The sequence below is a fragment of the Gossypium raimondii genome, chromosome 10 (genome assembly GCF_025698545.1).
Source record: "Gossypium raimondii isolate GPD5lz chromosome 10, ASM2569854v1, whole genome shotgun sequence".
NCBI lineage: Eukaryota > Viridiplantae > Streptophyta > Magnoliopsida > Malvales > Malvaceae > Gossypium > Gossypium raimondii.
This window is the reverse complement of record NC_068574.1, coordinates 32,204,231-32,225,555: the sequence shown is the minus strand read 5'-3', so window position 1 is coordinate 32,225,555 and position 21,325 is coordinate 32,204,231.

The following is a 21,325-nucleotide window of genomic DNA, read 5'->3' as shown; positions in this document are numbered from 1 at the left end:
TATATACTACAAACGGTACTCCCGACTCTGGTTGAGTCAACACTGGAGCCTCTGTCAACATCTTTTTCAACTGATCGAAACTCTGCTGACATTCATCTGACCATGTAAATTCAACACTCTTTTGTAATAATCGAGTCAACGGTAAGGCAATCATTGAAAAATCTTTGAAAAATCGGCGATAATAACCTGCCAATCCTAGAAAACTCCGCACTTCAGTAACATTCTTCAGAATTTTCCAATTTACCACTGCTGCTACCTTACTTGGATCCACTCTGATTCCATCAGCTGATACAATATGACCCAAAAATGCAACTTCATGAAGCCAAAATTCACATTTGTTGAATTTTGCATACAACTATTTCTCTCGCTAAGTCTGTAATACAATCATTAGATGTTGTGCATGTTCGGGTTCTGTCTTTGAGTAAATCAATATATCGTCAATGAACACAACTACGAATCTATCCAAATATGACTGAAAAATTTGATTCATCAAATCCATAAAGGCAGCCGGAGCATTGGTTAAACCAAATGGCATCACCAAAAATTCATAATGACAATATCGAGTTCGGAAGGCAGTTTTCGGCACATCACACTCTTTAACTTTCAACTGATAATACTCGGATCGAAGATCTATCTTGGACAATACTGCAACACCTTTTAACTGATCAAACAAATCATCAATACGAGGTAAAGGATATTTATTATTTACTGTTACCTTATTCAACTGCCTGTAATCTATACACAGTCTTAAAGAACCATCCTTCTTTTTCACAAACAAGACAGGTGCACCCCAAGGCGACATACTCGGTCTAATGAACCTTTTATCTAATAACTCCTGCAACTGCGCCTTCAACTCTTTTAACTCAGCTGGAGCCATTTTGTACGGTGTCACTGAGATAGGAGTTGTTCCGGGGATCACATCAATTACAAATTCAACTTCTCTATCAGGTGGTAGACCGGGTAACTCTTCAGGGAACACATCAGGAAATTCATTCACCACTGGCACTTGTTCGAGCTTTAAATCAGAATCTCGAGAATCTAGGATATAGGCCAAGAATGCTTCGTTGCCTTTGCGTAATAATCTCTGAGCAGAGAGAGCTAAAATAATTCTGATTGTATCACCCATATTTTCTGACCCAACTGAGATTACATCTCCTGTTTGACATTTCAAACTGATCTGTTTATCACGATAGTTCACTACTGCATCATGTCTCATTAACCATTCCATCTCCAGAATAATGTCAAATTCTCGGAAGGGTAACAACATCAAATCAGCGGGGAATTCATAGCCTTTCACTTTCAGTGGACAATTACGACATATCAAATTAACCATTACACTTTGACCTAATGGATTTGTGACTTGCATATCAAATTCAGTGGACTCAACAGATAATTTCTTTTCAGATGCTAACAACGGATAAACAATAACATCATAAAGATAGAAAGTACCAGCAATTACATCTGGAGCTACAGCCTCTTCCCTTGCTCGAATAGCATATGTGCGTGCAGGTGCTCGAGCTTCTGATCGAATAGTAAAATCTCTTATTCCCGACTGAGTAGTTCCCGCTGCACTACTTTGACCCGAATGTTTGCCTTTCTGAGAGGTAACTGTTTATTTTTCTTTTTGTTCTTCTTCTTCCCCTGGTAGTTTAGGACAGTTTCGAATCAAATGATCGGTACCCCTACACCTATAACAAGCTCCCATTTTGCCCCAACATTCAGCAATATGAAACCTGCCACAATTTTTACATCTAGGCTTGGAAAAATTCTATACATTGCTAACACTAGCCGCAGGTTTAATAGTTACTCCGACATTCCGTTGAGTTGTCTTGCTTTTATTCAATCTTTCTGAAGTTGAAGTAGGTTGGCCGAAATCATCTCTGAAATTTTTAGTTGGAGCTGCCGATATTGATCTGGAATAACTCCTCTTGAAAGATTCTTTATTTCGACTCTCTCTTTGCTTCTTTCTGTTATATACTTCTTCCATCTTCTGGGCTTGATCTGGCAGAGTAACAAATTCTCGAATTTCTGTGCCCCCAATCATCATTCTGATCTCATCATTTAACCCTTCCTCAAATCTAATACACATTTCTTCTTCAGTCGACACAATATCTCGAGCATATTTACTAAGATATACAAATTCTCTTTCATATTCAGCTACCGTTCGATTTCCCTGTCGCAAATCAAGAAATTCCCTCTTCTTTTTACCCAGATATCTCTTACCAACATATTTCTTTTTGAACTCACCTTGGAAAATTTCCCAAGTAAGCTTCTCTTCAGATACTACTGCTTCCACAGTTTACCACCAATTATATGCTTCTTCTTTAAACAGAGACACAGCACATCTCAGATAATCATCCGGAGAACAAGGCATTTGTTTAAAAACTCTTACCAAACTTTGTAGCCAATATTCAGCTTTTGCAGGGTCATCATCTAATCTACCACGAAATTCTTCAGCTCCAAACTTCCTAAGCTTTTCAATCAGAGAGTGTTTACTTGATTCAATTGTCAAAGGAGGTGGAGGAGCAACCGGGGGTGCCACAGGTGGTGCAGTAGGGGGAGGAGGTTGTGGAGTTTGAGTTCTCCCTTGCATTACATCAGTAAACCACTGATTCATCACTCCATATATCATATTTTTAAGATCTTGTTCTTGAACCAAAGAGATCGGAACATTACTGCTTGTTCCTTGTTCAAAGGTCTGTACTCTACTATTAGCTTCTTCCTGTTCAGCACGATCAGGTCTATCTGACATCTTTATAATCTATAAAAATAACAAGAATCAGATCGGATCATACACATCACACTATCACAGATTTATATGGCATGTATTTCTAGACACTTTACACTTCACACATATTCCGAGAACCGGCTAAACCGAGCTCTGATACCAATAATATGTAACACCCCTTACCCGAGACTATTTCTGAAGTCGAGCATGAGGCGTTACTTGACTTAACTTAAAAGTTCGGGGCATAAAAATTTACTTTAAAAATTAATTTCATCATTCACAAATAAGCTGTCCACCTGCGCAGCAGTCACTAAAATAATTATAACTCAAGCTAAGAAAATCAAAATTTAGATCCGTAAATTTTTCCTGAAACTAGACTCATATTTCTATTCACCAGAAATTTTTCAGAATTTTTTGTTTAGCCAATTAGTATAGTTTATTAGTTGAATTATACCTATTTCACCGATCGATTATCCTGACCACTCATCACTAAAATTTAATTATCTCTTATTACAGACTTCATATGGTTCTTCCACTTATTTCTACTAAAATATACTCATTAAGGAATCTATACATATAAATTATAACTCATAATTCCTTCTGTACAATTTTAATGAATTTCTAAAGTCGAACAGGAGACTTCAAAAACATTCTTGCCTGTTTCACTAAAATTCAAATATCTAAAAGTATATAATTCTTTTGCTTACTCTACTTCTTTCATGTGAAAGTAGACTCATTCAGATTTAATTTCATATCTCACTTAACTTATAATTCTATTTCCATTATTTTTAGTGATTTTTCAAAGTTACATCAATGCTCTTGTCCAAAAACTATTCCATTGAAAATTTTAAAAAATTCAATATAACCCTTTATAATTACCTAACCTTCCCTGCAATTTCAAATCACAACCAACTTGATATTTCAACTACTTCACTTGAATACTAATGAAGTTCAACCAATCAACCATTTCATACTAAAAACATGTATTTTTTTCAATGTCTAACATAACAATCACATTCAAATTAACTTTGCATACATAGTCATTCATTCTATTACTTTTTACTTCAATTCCCTATACATGCCATATAAATCCAAAAGTTATTTAACAAAATCTACCGAGTAAATCTGGATAGTGTGATCGTTGTTGTAGATCCGATCCTCTAAAATATATATATACGTCAATCTACAAGAAACAGTAAACACAGACCGAGAAGCTTACGAAAAGCTTAGTAAGTTCACAGGCTCATAATAAAATCTTACCAAAATTTCACTAACAACATTAACAAACTAATAAAAATTCAACATTTCCTGCCAACCACAATCTCAAATAATAAATATATCCAATCGATCTCAATATCAGATGTCAACTTCTATTCTGACATTTAGTTTCAATTGCACTTACAAATACTTGTCAAATTAAGGATCGTCTTACGGAATTGAGTGCATCATTTGCCGGTGCCACGATTTGCTTGAACATTTCACATTGCTATAACTCAGTATGGTTTTCTTCCTTGAAATACCATACCTACTTTTCACAACTCAGTATGGTTTTCTTCATTGAAACACCATACCTACTTTTCACAACTCAGTGTGGTTTTCTTCACCGAAACACCATACCTACTTTTCATAACTCAATATGGTTTTCTTCACCGAAACACCATACCTACTTTTCATAACTCAGTATGGTTTTCTTCACCGAAACACCATACCTACTTTTCACACTTTGCCATGGATTCACCATGGACTTATCCGCCAATTCGTCGTTGGTTGCCAAACATGAGTACTCAATCCTACGTATCCCTTAATTTGAACTAACAATCTCATCTTCTTCTCATTTTTACCATAATCATAATTCAGTAACAATATACGAATTTATACAATATATCATTTCCACATTAACAATTAATCATAAAAATTCAGCCATATGAACTTACCTGAGCCGATTTGCAGAATTTGTAAAAGTTCAGGGACTAATCAACTACTTTTTCTTTTCATTGGCTTGCTTCGGGTTCTCGATCTAAAATACAAATTTATTCATTCATCAGCATATAATTCAATTCCAATTCATTTCACAGTTTCTGCCCTTAAATTCTCGAAATTACACTTTTACCCTAAACTTTACAGTTTTACAATTTGGTCCCTACTCAATTAACCCTTCAATTGATCTAATTTTTCTCAATCAACACCTTTTCCAATTATTTTAGACTACTACATAGTCTTTCATATTCAAAACCGCAACACCAAACCCTAATTCCCAACTTTTTCACATTAGGTCCCTAAAATCAATTTCTATCAAAATTACTTTAATAGAATCATCATATAACAAAATCAAAGCTTTAATTCCATGTTTATTCATCATAAAAATTCAGTACTCATCAATGGTAACTTTCAAAATCAGCCATAAGATCAATAACTAATGAAACAATTAGTTGGACCTAATTGTAAAAGTATCAAAACCACAAAAATTAGAAGAAATAATCAAGAATTAAACTTACATGATTCAAATATATGAAAAACCAGCTTGTAGGGACTCTTCAATGGCGTTTTTTGGCTGAGAATTATGAAGAATTGCCTAGAAACTCTTTTAATTGAGATTTTTATTTGTTAACTTTTACAAAATTTCCAATTTTACCCTTATTACATCACTTTTCCAGATTTTTCTTGCCCAACCGTCCAACCCTTATAGTTTGGGCCTAATTTCCTTTTAAATCCCTCCTTTTTAATCACTTAAGCTATTTAATCACAATTTAACAAATTTTCCACTATTTTCAATTTAGTCCTTTTTAGTTAATTGACTATCCAAACGTTAAAATTTTCTAACGAAACTTTTATACCAACTCAATGACACTCTAAAAATATTTCTAAAAATACTTATGGCTCAGTTTAAAATCTTTGAGGTCTCGATACCTCGTTTTCGATTTTAATTATTTTAATATTTATTTCTAGTACACTATTCACTATTTCAAAAATTTCCCAACTTCACATTTACTTATTCTCACTAAATTAATAATATTTTCTACTCATTTTTTAGATTTAGTGATCTCGAATCACCATTCCGACACCACTGAAAATTCAGGCCATTACACTTCTCTCACTTCCTAATGTGCTAACTAATCTCTTAATCGTGTTATTAATTTATTATTTTAAATTCTAAAACTAAATTCATTAATTTTTATATTTAGGTTTAAAGTTAAAATTTTCATAGAAAATTTAATTTAAATAATAATTTTTATTTATCCTTAAAAGTATATTTAAAGTTCAAATTTAAAAAATAAAACATAATATAATATTTATCATAAAAATAAATATCATTTGATTAAAATAATTTTTTAAATGTTATGTTTTTAGTGGCGTTTTCGCGAGAAGCATCACTAAAAGTTTGTTCTATAGCGGCGTTTGTGGGAAAAGCACCGCTAAAGGTCCCGAGCTATGGTGGCGTTTGTGGGATAAGCGCCGCTAAAGGCCTTGAGCTATAGCGGCGTTTGTGGGAAAAGCGCCGCTAAAGGTCATGATCTATATCGGTGTTTGTGGGAAAAGCGCCGCTAAAGGTCTTGATCTACAGCAGCGTTTATGTAAAAGTGCCGCTAAAGGTCTGATCTATAGCGGCGTTTGTGGAAAATGCGCCACTAAAGGTCCTTATCTATAGCGGCATTTTTGGGAAAAGCGTCGCTAAAGGTTATGATCTATAGCGGCGTTGACAACAGCGGCGTTTTTTGCGGCGCTTTCATAAACGCCGCAAATACTTTTAGTGGCGCTAAAAAGCGCCGCTAAAGGCCTAAAAAAGCGCCGCTAAAAGCCTGTTTTGGTGTAGTGATTAAAAGGATGGATTTCCCATAATTCCTTAAATAGATATACAAAACTTACTCCATATGCAAAGACATAATTTAATATCAAACTTTCTCAAAACATATTATATATAAATATACCAAAACATAATTCGAGTAGCATAAATATACCAAAAGCATTGTAACAGCCCGATTTTTTTACCCTAATCGGAACAGTGGTTTCGGGACCACAAATCCTAATTAGAAAAATATTTTAATATTATTTTCTGTGTTTATTATGTGTGAATTTACTAGTGTGAAAATTTCGTGCTTTAATTTCTCCATTTGAGTGTCCGATTAAATAAAAGGATTAAATCGCGTAAAATAAAAATTTAATGGTTAATTATGAAAGTGCCTAATTGTTGTTGTCTTTATAATTTAGAGGTTTTATGATGCAATTAGCTCACTATGTAAGTTAGTGGGTGGCAAAAGACTAATGTAACCTTATTATATATGTTATATATATATATATATATATATATATTAGTAAAGGTTAATATAGTAAATTAATAATAAGGTTAATATATGTTTAATATAACAAATTAAAACCCATGTTCTTCATCTTTTGGCCGAATTTGAAAGAAAATAAAAGGGTTTAAAGCTTTGTTTCATTCGGCACTTTCAAGTTTTGATTAAGGTATGGATTTTGTTCGATTTTGTTCGATTTTTATGTTTTTAAGATCGTTGCTTCGAATACTATCCGACCCATGCTTGAATTTTTGATTTTGATGAATATTTTGAGCTATGCCATTGATGAATAATTGTGTTTTGTGATGTTTGATAATGAATAATGAAAGATATGTTTTAGATTAATATGTTTTGTATTGGAATTTTTGGTAAAATTGAGTAATTAGGGCTAAATTGCAAAAATAATATTTTAGAGACTAAAATGTGAAATAAATAAAATGTGTGGACTTAGATGGACTATAGGAAGATTCGCCTAGATATGGTATATGCAAATTTTGTGTATTTTGTGTTTTATGCAATAGGGACTAAATTACAAAAAAATGTGAAATGTCGGGTAAAATGGTAATTTTCCCATTTATGTGTTTTTTGGATTAAATTGAATGAATGTGTGTTTAAGTTAGTTAAATTTGAATTTATTTAGATCAAGAACGGAAGAAAACGGAATTAGATCGGGAAGTCGAAAGTAGTCGAATAGTCGATTATACAAATCAATGACATCCGAGGTAAGTCTATTAGCAATTAAGAGTTGTTAAGTTAATATTTATACATGTATACTAATTGTATTTGGTATTGAGATAAAAATAAAAGTATGTTAATTGAATAAATTTTAAGTTATGAATAATTTATATAATTATAATGTTCGAAAATACAAGTTTAATCTTGTATAAATTTATGGTTTGAAATAAAAATATAAAATGTATAAAAGTATGGATTTTATTCGAATAAGTAAGTATATATGTATATGTATTCGTATGTTTAAAACACTCTAATCTATATATATAAGTTTTTGAATTTAGTTAAATTATGAATAATGAATATGTATAAATTCTTGGTTTAGATTCAAAGGTATTTATAACTTGTTATTATATAAGGTTCGAATATACATATATAAATGTATATACATGTATAAATCTTTAGAATTAATTTAAGACATGTAATTCATGAGTATATATGTAGTATTGAATAGGTATGTTTATGTGTGAGTTGAAAATATATGTATATGCTATATTTCATTGGATATGTTTACATACATGAATAGGTGCTTAATCCGAATTTAGGTAGGATATATGTGTAAGATATTATGAAATGCGATGAAGCGAGTATATGCGTATATGTTCTTGAAATGAATTTAGGTATGGAACTTATATATGTTTAAGAAAGTTTCGATTATGTGAAATTATTCATGCGAAAGTTCTTGAATGGAAATGAATATATGAGATTGTTAGTTTGAACGACTAATATAAAGTGATCGAATGTAATTCAGACTTATTGTCTAGCAGGCTTGATGCCGGTGATATAATTCAGACTCATTGCCTAGTAGGCTTAATGGCGTTGAAATTATTCGGACTATAAGTCTAGCGGGCTAAAAGCGGTGTATTAAATCGAGTTTTACAACCTAGCGGGCTAAATGCTTGGTGATTATATTCTTGGTTTCAATATATTGAATATGTACGTGATATGTAAATATTATATATATTTGAAGATCAAGTATATATATTTGATTAATAAGTTTGATGAGCGATAAATACTTGTTATTATATATATTGAGAGTTTATATATATTTTTATACATACACGGTTTATTACACTTGTTACATATGAAATTATATATGTATGGTTATATGCATATAGTAAATTTATATATGCATTTGGTATATGTTTTAAGGAATATGTTTGTACTCGATTGCTATATATATATATATATGTATTTTGGTAAATGTGATTATATCTGAACATATTTATTTGATGTATATGTATACTCATTCGGTTATGATAATTTGTTAGGTGCAAATACATAAGCATTCGGCTATTCATAATTGAAATGTATATACATTGAGTTTTAAGTTATGAAAATTTCAGTATGCATATGATTATATGCAAATAATATGTAATGCATTCGTAAGTAGGACTTTTGACGAATGCATATATATATATATATATAAATTGGTGGTGTACATATTGTTTATATTTATATATGAGTTTAGTGATTTGTATTTTGTGAATTCATATGTTTGATTATAAATAAGGGGATTATGAATAGCAAATATTCAAAAGAAAATATATATGTGATTTTTGCAAATTCAATAGATATACCAAGAACTTATTTAATTTTTTTTATTTCTTTATATAATTTGTTAAGCTTTAGATTTGCTAAGCTTTAATAGCTTACTGTGTGTGTTTTTGTTTACCTCTGTTTTATAGATTTTGGAGTCGCGTTACGAGCTCGGGGATCATCAGAATAGTCTATCACACTATCGACTTCTTTTGGTATTTTGTTAAAGTTGAACTCGATCTTATAGCATGTATAGGCTTGATTATGTTTTTGATTAGTTTTGGATCATAATATATAAATAGCCATACGAAAATGGTTTAATTTCCATGTTTGTGATCGGTTTGGTTTAAAAATGGCTTGTTCATGATCATTTTGTTTAAATTGGGTTTTATGTGTTTTCGAATGTGTGCTTTGTTTAGTAATGCCTCGTAACTCTAATCCGGCGACGGACGTGGGTCAGGGTGTTACAATTTATTGGTATCAGAGCTACGGTTTAGTCGATTCTAGGACTAACATAGCGTGTATGAGTCTAGCTATACATGTCATATTTTATACTGAGATAGTGTGATGACTTCTGATATCTAAAAATGTTTTTTCGTATAGTAATGGATCCCGATCGAGCCGTAGCTGATGATGTTGAGAGTATAGCGCCTGCTCCCACTCAAGGGACAGAGCCGGTAGATTCTCGACCAACCTCGAGTAACCAGGAGGGAGAGGCTAAACAAGCCTTTTACCAAATGATGAATGATTGGTTTACTCAATAAGTCTGAACTAATCCGGTTGCACAACAACCTCCACCCCCGACTAATCCATCTACGGTTCCTGTTATACCTCAAGTAAGTGATCCGCTGAGATTACTTAAGCCTCCTGTTGATAAAATTCGAAAACACGGGGTCGAAGAGTTCAGAGCTACTGATGATGATGATGCTGAGCGGGCTCGATAATACTATTCGAGTATTTGATGAGTTATCTTGCATCCCTGATGAGTGCTTGAAATGTGCCATTTCTTTGTTACGGGACACTGTATATCACTGGTGGAATACACTAGTATCGGTGGTTCCGAAAGAGCGAGTGACCTGGGAATTCTTTTAGACTGAGTTCCGTAAGAAATACATCAGTCAGAGATTCATTGATCAGAAACGCAAGGAATTTCTTGAATTGAAGCAGGGTCAGATGACAGTGACAGAATATGAACGGAAATTTGTGAAACTCAGTAGATATGCTCGAGAGTGTGTTTCGACTGAAGCTATTATGTGTAAAAGATTTGAAGATGGGCTGAATGAAGATATTGAACTGTTAGTTGGCATACTTGAGATAAAAGAGTTCGTAGTACTTGTTGAACGAGCTTGTAAAGCCGAGGAGCTCGGGAAAGAGAAGAGGAAAGCTGACTATGAAGCTCGAGATTCCCGTAAAAGATCATTTAGTAAATCATTCCAGTCGGCCTCAAGGAAATCCAGAGAGGATCATAGCCGATCTAAAGCTACTGCAGGTTTTCCTAAACATGATCGAGATCGACCCCCTGTGAGTTCACGAGCTACTTTAGTTGCTAGCGTTGGTAGTGTTCGATAAAAATAGATCAGAGTGCAAGCATTGTGGGAAATGGCATCCTGGAGATTGCAGATTACATGATCAGTCTTGCTTTAAGTGTGGTTCAAAGGATCATTTCATTCGAGACTGTCCGATGGTAGCTGAGCAAAACACTGTGCAGAATACCAGATCGAGTAATGTGTCAGTACGAGGTAGACCACCAAGGCATTTGGGTAATGTAAGTGGTAGTCAGAGAGGGACAAAGGACACAATGGTTCGATCTGAGGCTCGTGCACCTGCCAGAGCATATGCCATTCGTGCTCGAGAGGAGGCTTCTTCTCCAGATGTTATTACTGGTACTTTCACTCTTTACGATACTAATGTTATTGCATTGATTGATCCTGGTTCGACTCATTCTTATGTGTGTGAGACTTTAGTATTCAGTAAGACTTTGCCTGTTGAGTCTACTGAATTTGTAATTAAAGTATCGAACCCCCTAGGCCGGTGTGTTTTGGTTGACAAAGTGTGCAAGAATTGTCCGTTGATGATTCGAGATTTATGTTTTCCCGCTGATTTGATGTTGTTTCCATTCGACGAGTTTGATATAATTCTGGGTATGGATTGGTTAACTCTGCATGATGCTATTGTAAACTGCAAACGGAAAACTATTGATCTACGGTGTCGGAATGATGAGATTATTTGAATTGAATCTAATGATCTGAATGTTTACCAGCAATAATATCCTCGATGTCGGCTCAGAAGTATGTGAAAAAAGGTTGTGAAGCTTATCTTGCATTTGTTCTTGATAATAAAGTGACTGAAAAGAAGATTGAATCCGTGCCAGTAGTGTGTGAGTATTCAGACGTGTTTCCCTAAGAATTACCGGGTTTGCCACCTATTCGAGAGGTAGAGTTTGGTATTGAGTTAGTACGAGGGACGACTCCAATTTCGATAGCTCCATACCGTATGGCACCGACCGAATTAAAAGAATTGAAAGTACAGTTGCAAGAGTTGACTGATAAAGGTTTCGTACGACCGAGTTTTTCTCCTTGGGGTGCACCAGTTCTATTTGTGAGAAAGAAAGACGGAACGGTGAGAATGTGTATTGATTACCGGCAGCTCAATAAGGTGACTATAAAGAATAAATATCCGTTGCCACGTATTGATGATTTGTTCGATCAGCTAAAAGGGGCTTCAGTGTTTTCAAAAATATATTTGAGATTGGGTTACTATCAGTTGCGAGTTAAAGACTCTGATGTGCCAAAAACAGCTTTCCGAATGAGGTACGGACATTACGAGTTCCTGGTTATGCCTTTCGGAGTTACTAATGCACCTACTGTTTTCATGGATTTGATGACTCAGATCTTTAGACAGTATCTGGATCGGTTTGTGGTAGTATTTATAGATGACATTTTGATCTACTCTCGTGACGAAACTGAGCATGCCAAACATCTGAGACTTGTGTTACACACTTTGTGAGATAAACAGTTGTATGCAAAGTTTAGTAAATGTGAGTTCTGGTTACGTGAAGTCAGTTTTCTGGGCCATATTGCATCAGCATCGGGTATTCGGGTTGATCCGAGTAAAATTTCAGCTATACTTGATTGGAAAGCTCCGAGAAATGTCTCAGAAGTTCGAAGCTTCTGGGGCTCGCTGGTTATTATAGACGGTTCGTGAAAGGGTTCTCTATGATTACGGCCCCGATGACAAAGTTACTACAAAAAGACGTTAAGTTCGAGTGGTCAGAAAAAGTGTCAGAAAAGTTTTGATCAGTTGAAAGTTCTTTTGACCGAAGCTCAAATCTTAGTTCAGCCAGAATCGGGTAAAGAGTTTGTTATTTATAGCGATGCATCCTTAAATGGTTTGGGCTGTGTTTTGATGCAGGAAGGAAAAGTTGTAGCCTATGCCTCGAGACAGTTAACGCCGCACGAAAAGAACTATCCGACTCACGATCTAGAATTAGCCGCTATTGTATTTGCGTTGAAAATATGGCGCCACTATCTGTTTGGTGAAAAATGTCATGTTTATTCCGATCAAAAAAGCCTGAAGTATTTGATGACTCAGAAATATTTGAATTTGAGACAGCGCCGATGGTTAGAATTGCTAAAAGATTACGAGCTTGTGATTGAATATCATCCGGGAAAGGCTAATGTTGTTGCTGATGCCCTAAGTCAAAAATCATTGTTTGCTTTGCGTGAAATAAACGCGCATATGGCTATATCTGATGATTGTGCAATAGTAGCTGAGTTGAAAGAAAAACCGTTATTTGTTCAACAGATTTGTGAAGCTCAGAAAGCCGATGATGATTTAATTGCAAAACGAACTCAGTGTGACTTAAATGTTGATTCAGAGTTTCTAGTTGATGCTGAGGATTGTTTGAGATTCACAAAAACCGATTATGTGTTCCAAAAAATCAAGATTTAATTCAGATGATTTTGAATGAAGCCCAAAATAGTCGATTTTCTGTTCAACCGGGTAGCACGAAATTGTATAATGATCTGAAACAACACTATTGGTGGCATGGTATGAAACGAGACATTTTTGACTTTGTTTCGAAATGTTTAATATGTCAGCAAGTAAAAGCTGAGCATCAGGTACCTTCTGGATTGCTTCAGCCATCATGATACCTGAATGGAAATGGGATAGAGTTACGATAGATTTTGTATCCGGTTTACCGTTGACACCGAGCAAGAAAGATGCAATCTGGTTTATTGTTGATAGGTTGACAAAATCAGCACACTTTATTCCGATTCGCATAGATTTCCCGCTCGATAAACTTGTTGAATTGTATGTTTCTCAAATTGTGAGATTGCATGGTGTACCTATTTCTATTGTTTCGGATAGAGACCCGAGATTCACATCGCGATTTTGGAAGAAACTACAAGATGCTTTAGGTACGAAACTATATTTTAGCAAGGCTTTTCATCCACAAACAGATGGTCAATCCGAGCGAATCATTCAGATACTTGAGGATATGTTGAGATGTTGCATTCTCGAGTTTGAAGGTACGTGGGAACGATACTTACCTTTGATTGAATTTGCTTATAATAATAGCTTTCAATGTAGTATCAAAATGGCACCTTACGAGGCTTTGTACGATCGTAAATGTTGTACACCATTGTATTGGACCGAGCTCAGTGAAAATAAGATACACGGGGTTGATTTGATTAAAGAGACTGAACAGAAAGTGAAAGTGATTTGGAATAGTCTAAAATCAGCATCGGACCTTCAGAAATCTTATGCGGATTTGAAAAGAAAGGATATAGAATTTCAGATCGGGGACAAAGTGTTTTGGAAAGTCACGCCGTGGAAGAAAATACTTAGATTCGGTTGTAAAGGCAAATTGAGTCCGAGATTTATTGGACCGTATGAGATTATAGAGCGGGTCGGACCGGTTGCTTATAGATTGATGTTACCACCTGAGCTAGAAAAGATTCACAATGTATTTCATGTTTCGATGCTTCGTAGATACCGATCCGATCCTACACATGTGATTAGTCCGTCAGAGATTGAGATTAGATCTGATATGTCATATGAAGAATAACCGATTTACATTCTAGCTCGTGAGGTTAAAGAGTTACGAAATAAGAAAATTCCGTTAGTAAAAGTATTATAAACACGGAGTTGAAGAAGCAACTTGGGAGTCAGAAGATACAATGAAAGAGCGATATCCAAACCTATTCACCGGTAAGATTTTCGGGGACGAAAATCCCTAAAGGGGGAGAGTTGTAATAGCCCGATTTTTTTTACCCTAATTGGAACAGTGGTTTCGGGACCACAAATCCGAATTAGAAAAATATTTTAATATTATTTTCTATGTTTATTATGTGTGAATTTACTAGTGTGAAAATTTCGTGCTTTAATTTCGCCGTTTGAGTATCCGATTAAATAAAAGGATTAAATCGCGTAAAATAAAAATTTAATGGTTAAATATGAAAGTGCCTAATTGTTGTTGTCTTTATAATTTAGAGGTTTTATGATGCAATTAGCCCACTATGTAAGTTAGTGGGTGGCAAAGGACTAATGTAACCTTATTATATATGTTTTTTTATATATATTAGTAAAGGTTAATATAGTAAATTAATAATAAGGTTAATATATGTTTAATATAACAAATTAAAAGCCATGTTCTTCATCTTTTGGCCGAATTTGAAAGAAAATAAAAGGGTTTAAAGCTTTGTTTCATTCGACACTTTCAAGTTTTGATTAAGGTATGGATTTTGTTCGATTTTGTTCGATTTTTATGTTTTTAAGATCGTTGCTTCGAATACTATCCGACCCATGCTTGAATTTTTGATTTTGATGAATATTTTGAGCTATGACATTGATGAATAATTGTGTTTTGTGATGTTTGATAATGAATAATGAAAGATATGTTTTAGATTAATATGTTTTGTATTGGAATTTTTGGTAAAATTGAGTAATTAGGGCTAAATTGCAAAAATAATATTTTTAGAGACTAAAATGTGAAATAAATAAAATGTGTGGACTTAGATGGACTATAGGAAGATTCGGCCTAGATATGGTATATGCAAATTTTGTGTATTTTGTGTTTTATGCAATAGGGACTAAATTACAAAAAAAAATGTGAAATGTCAGGGGTAAAATGGTAATTTTCCCATTTATGTGTTTTTTTGGATTAAATTGAATGAATGTGTGTTTAAGTTAGTTAAATTTGAATTTATTTAGATCAAGAACGGAAGAAAACGGAATTAGATCGGGGGAAGTCGAAAGTAGTCGAATAGTCGATTATACAGTCCGTCGACATCCGAGGTAAGTCTATTAGCAATTAAGAGTTGTTAAGTTAATATTTATACATGTATACTAATTGTATTTGGTATTGAGATAAAAATAAAAGTATGTTAATTGAATAAATTTTAAGTTATGAATAATTTATATAATTATAATGTTCGAAAATACAAGTTTAATCTTGTATAAATTTATGGTTTGAAATAAAAATATAAAATGTATAAAAGTATGGATTTTATTCGAATAAGTAAGTATATATGTATATGTATTCGTATGTTTAAAACACTCTAATCTATATATATAAGTTTTTGAATTTAGTTAAATTATGAATAATGAATATGTATAAATTCTTGGTTTAGATTCAAAGGTATTTATAACTTGTTATTATATAAGGTTCGAATATACATATATAAATGTATATACATGTATAAATCTTTAGAATTAATTTAAGACATGTAATTCATGAGTATATATGTAGTATTGAATAGGTATGTTTATGTGTGAGTTGAAAATCTATGTATATGCTATATTTCATTGGATATGTTTACATACATGAATAGGTGCTTAATCCGAATTTAGGTAGGATATATGTGTAAGATATTATGAAATGCGATGAAGCGAGTATATGCGTATATGTTCTTGAAATGAATTTAGGTATGGAACTTATATATGTTTAAGAAAGTTTCGATTATGTGAAATTATTCATGCGAAAGTTCTTGAATGGAAATGAATATATGAGGTTGTTAGTTTGAACGACTAATATAAAGTGATCGAATGTAATTCAGACTTATTGTCTAGCAGGCTTGATGCCGGTGATATAATTCAGACTCATTGCCTAGTAGGCTTAATGGCAGTGAAATTATTCGGACTATAAGTCTAGCAGGCTAAAAGCCGGTGTATTAAATCAGGTTTTACAACCTAGCAGGCTAAATGCCGGTGATTATATTACTGGTTTCAATATATTGAATATGTACGTGATATGTAAATATTATATATATTTGAAGATCAAGTATATATATTTGATTAATAAGTTTGATGAGCAGATAACTACTTGTTATTATATATATTGAGAGTTTATATATATTTTTATACATACACGGTTTATTACACTTGTTACATATGAAATTATATATGTATGGTTATATGCATATAGTAAATTTATATATGCATTTGGTATATGTTTTAAGGAATATGTTTGTACTCGGTGCTATATATATATATATATGTATTTTGGTAAATGTGATTATATCTGAACATATTTATTTGATGTATATGTATACTCATTCGGTTATGATAATTTGTTAGGTGCAAATACATAAGCATTCGGTATTCATAATTGAAATGTATATACATTGAGTTTTAAGTTATGAAAATTTCGTATGCATATGATTATATGCAAATAATATGTAATGCATTTGTAAGTAGGACTTTTGACGAATGCATATATATATATAAATTGGTGGTGTACATATTGTTTATATTTATATATGAGTTTAGTGATTTGTATTTTGTGAATTCATATGTTTGATTATAAATAAGGGGATTGTGAATAGCAAATATTCAAAAGACAATATATATGTGATTTTTGCAAATTCAATAGATATACCAAGAACTTATTTAATTGTTTTTTTTATTTCTTTATATAATTTGTTAAGCTTTAGATTTACTAAGCTTTAATAGCTTACTGTGTGTGTTTTTGTTCACCTCTGTTTTATAGATTTTGGAGTCGCGTTACGAGCGCGGGGATCATCAGAATAGTCTATCACACTATCGGCTTCTTTTGGTATTTTGTTAAAGTTGAACTCGATCTTATGGCATGTATAGGCTTGATTATGTTTTTGATTAGTTTTGGATCATAATATATAAATAGCCATGTGAAAATGGTTTAATTTCCATGTTTGTGATCGGTTCGGTTTAAAAATGGCTTGTTCATGATCATTTTGTTTAAATTGGGTTTTATGTGTTTTCGAATGTGTGCTTTGTTTAGTAATGCCTCGTAACTCTAATCCGGCGACAGACGTGGGTCGGGATGTTACAAGCATTGTTTGCACATAATCAAATTTAAGTATAGAAAGATACAAACAACAACCTCCTGACCTAGAAACAAAAGTATTATGTTATAGCATAAGAGTTTTGGTTAATCCCAAGCAACCCCATTCCCTATCCCTAATTATCAAAAAAGAAAAAAACATAGAAAAATAGAACACTTAGATAATTCAAAATTTTACAGTGCAAAATTTAAAACTATATTAGCATGTCTAAACCAATTTTCAAAACATGGACAAAATATATCAAATATTGCTTAACCCAATTTTCAAAACATGAACAATACATATTGCATAAATAACATAAAACATTTGAACCTGATTTTTGAGAAAACTTTTTGGTTGTATGAAAATCCCCTAACAAACTAAAAAACTGTAGATACGCAGTATCAACAAAGATGGAGAGGAGGAAAAGGGGCGATGACAAGGAAGATCGATCCAGGGTCGAGAGTCGACAAGGTAGAAGGACTCAGGTAGAGCGGTCAAGAGCTTAGTGTGTTAAGGCTTTATGAATTGAAAAGGGTCCCCATATTAAGTGGTATCTAAGGGGTACTTATAGAAAAAATGAGGGACCAATTAAGGTAGGAATTCGATGGGCAATTAAGGTAGGAATTCGATGGAGGGTATAATGATACTGACTTGATTTTCATGTTACCACATATCCTAATCAAGTGGTGGTATACTCCTTAGTCAAGAGGTAAGTGATTGTGCCTTGAGACCATTTGCAGACTAGTTCGCGAGTAGTAGTTCTTGCAAATAAATGAGGTGAAAGGTATAATTTATTTGCTAGATGACTTTAGGATTATACGATATCTTGAAATGTATTTGTACCTTTAATAAAGTGTTAGTGAATGGTGTTTTTATTCGTGATTACCTCCCATAAATTTTCCTTTATGATTTAACGGGTGATATGCCCATTGGCTCGACAATCCAAAAATATATAATGTATACTTGAGTGGCTCATTTGTCAATTAAAGATATACATTTATACAAAGGAGATGTGCCGTATGTATATTACGGATGCAATTATTGAAATGTAAAATAAAATAGATTCAAGCTATCCGTTGGTAATATAAAATATAGGAGATGCAACCCATACGACGATAATATAAAACATAAGAAATGTGCATTATCCATTAGAAATATAAAACATGAGAAACGTGTACTTGACCGCCTCCAGACGTACCAACGCCCAGAGTCTGAATACTGCAACTAAAAGATATGGAATCAAGGCGGTGCCCATAAATATACGGGTCAGGTTGTAATGTAGTTACAATGAAGTAGGTAAGTATTCTGAGGATCGTATCCAAGAGAGGCGAGTACTAAATTAATTCTAACCTAAACACAAATAGATCTAATCACTAAAATAAATTATAGTACAATAAAACATAAAAGAAGATTTTTTTTTGAGTTTTTATAAATAATGAACTAGAAATAATAATAAAAACCTAAATATAAAGAACTTTGGAGAACTTAATTTATAGACTTAATTAATTCTAGACATAGGTGATTAGCTTGCTTTGGTGGTCATAACTAATTCCTATTTCGGGTTTCTATTCAATCAACGTCATTACCCTAGCACGATCTCACGATCTTCCACTAAACTTAAGAGTTGGCAAGAACTACTTATCTCTTGATCTCAAGTCCAGACCAATTTTGGGGCTAAGGTGTTCACGGATAAACCATACCAATTTTGGGTTAATTCCCACCTAAATCACTTCCTAGGGTCGTCAAGCCTAAGGTTTAAGTTCTTCCTCTCCCAAACAGCTAATCCACTTAGAAAATCCTACATAAGAATTAATTAATCACACCTCCACTCGCTAATCCTACATAAGAGGATTAGTTCCTCATGGATCTCATGAACATAATAAACTTGAATATAAAGATAAACATAAATAACAAATTAAGAGTGGAGTTTAGAGAATTTTGTTTATATTTGATAGATGAAGCGCAGAAAATCCGCTAGCGTTTGATGGTGTTTACAAGCCACGTTCTTCGAAGAACATAAAAGGTAAAGAACTAAAAATAAACCTAAATCCTAAAACCAAAAATTGAAATTATGAAGAAAAACTTGGTTTGAAAAGCTTTCTTTTACAAGTGTTTAAGAGCCTATTTATTGAGTTAGGGCCACTGTCCTCAAACCTAGATCAACTGGCGCTCTCATGTTCAACTTTTGATTGTACGAACCAAAATGCCCCTAGCTCATAAGTATTTTTCGTATAAGGCCGATGTCGCGACACCCTAGTGCTTGTATCGCGACATCAAAGGCAGATGCTCAGGTTCAGGGTAACTTCAGGGGTGTGTCGTGACATCCCATGGTTGTGTCACGACACCAGAGGCAATATGGAAATTCTTGCATTTTGCTTCCTATGTTGTGACCTTGAATCCCTCGTGTTGCAATAGAACGACCAATATTAAGTTCCTATGCCCTTATATGGTCCCTTACACATTCACTAAATAGGTTAGCTTGCCTTTAGGCCTCATTCCTCCCCTAAGGTCAATAAAAGACTCAAAATAAACTTTTTATTGAATGTAAACTGAACTTATACAGAATCGATTAAAACATAATAAAAGTGGTTGTATTCAAGCTCCTCAAGTGAGAAAACTAGTTTAATCTACTACACCGAATTACGATAGATCAACACTTCCGTTAGTAATATAAAAAGTAATAATTGAATAATGTCCATAAGACATAAGAAATGCATTATACCGTAATTGTGAGCGAGAAAAATATTCATTGTTATAAATAATGATAACAAATGTAGCTTTTGACCTAAGTTTTCAATGATTAATATTAAATAAGTGTTTATGGAAGGTAGTATGATAATATCGATCTGCAAATAACTATTGATATTTAGAAACAGAATACATATGCTCATAATTATAAAATCTATTTGTTAACCCAATTTGAAAGTGGGTTGATAGCATTACTGCAAGCTCTCGTAACTTGAAATTATGTGGAAAGTTAATGAAAGATAATAGAGAAGGCTTATAAAGGGTAAATCATAATATGACGACCACAAAAATGTCAAACGCAAGAATGATGAATGTGAAGACTCAACCAAAAACACAAAGATAACGGGCGTAACGACTACCCATAAACACAAAAATAACGGGTATGTCAGCTTGGCCAGAAACACAGAAGAAGGGTGTGATGACCCCGCAATGACTGGTATAATGACCCACTAGAAACAAGAAAATGTATGGTGACGCAACAAAAAATGTGGCACCCCACGTCCAGCTCAAATTGCGAGTCCGAATGCAAAATGGTACATCCGTTATCATAGCAACTCAAACTATTTGAGGTTATTCATTTAAATATCATAAAATAATCAAGCATTAATTATCATTAATTAAATAATTAAAGAAATCTACATAAAACCATTATTAAATATGCAATTATTTTTCAAGTTTTGACTTGGCCCGTGCCCACCAAGACATTCATGAAAGTTCGAAAGTAATTCAAGTCTAAGTGTTGAAATAGTTATTGTCGTCGCGACTTGAAGACATAGGATGTTGTGACATCTCCACCAACCTAGAATAGTTGCAACAAAATGAAGTCAAGCATATCGCATCATGGTGTCATAATGAGACTCCTTTTTGGTAATAATACTCAACTTCACCTATTATGATTCAAACATTACCATTTCCTTTGTAATGGCCTCAAGCATTCATTTTGCATCCTAAATGACTCTAATTTCAATTTCAACCAC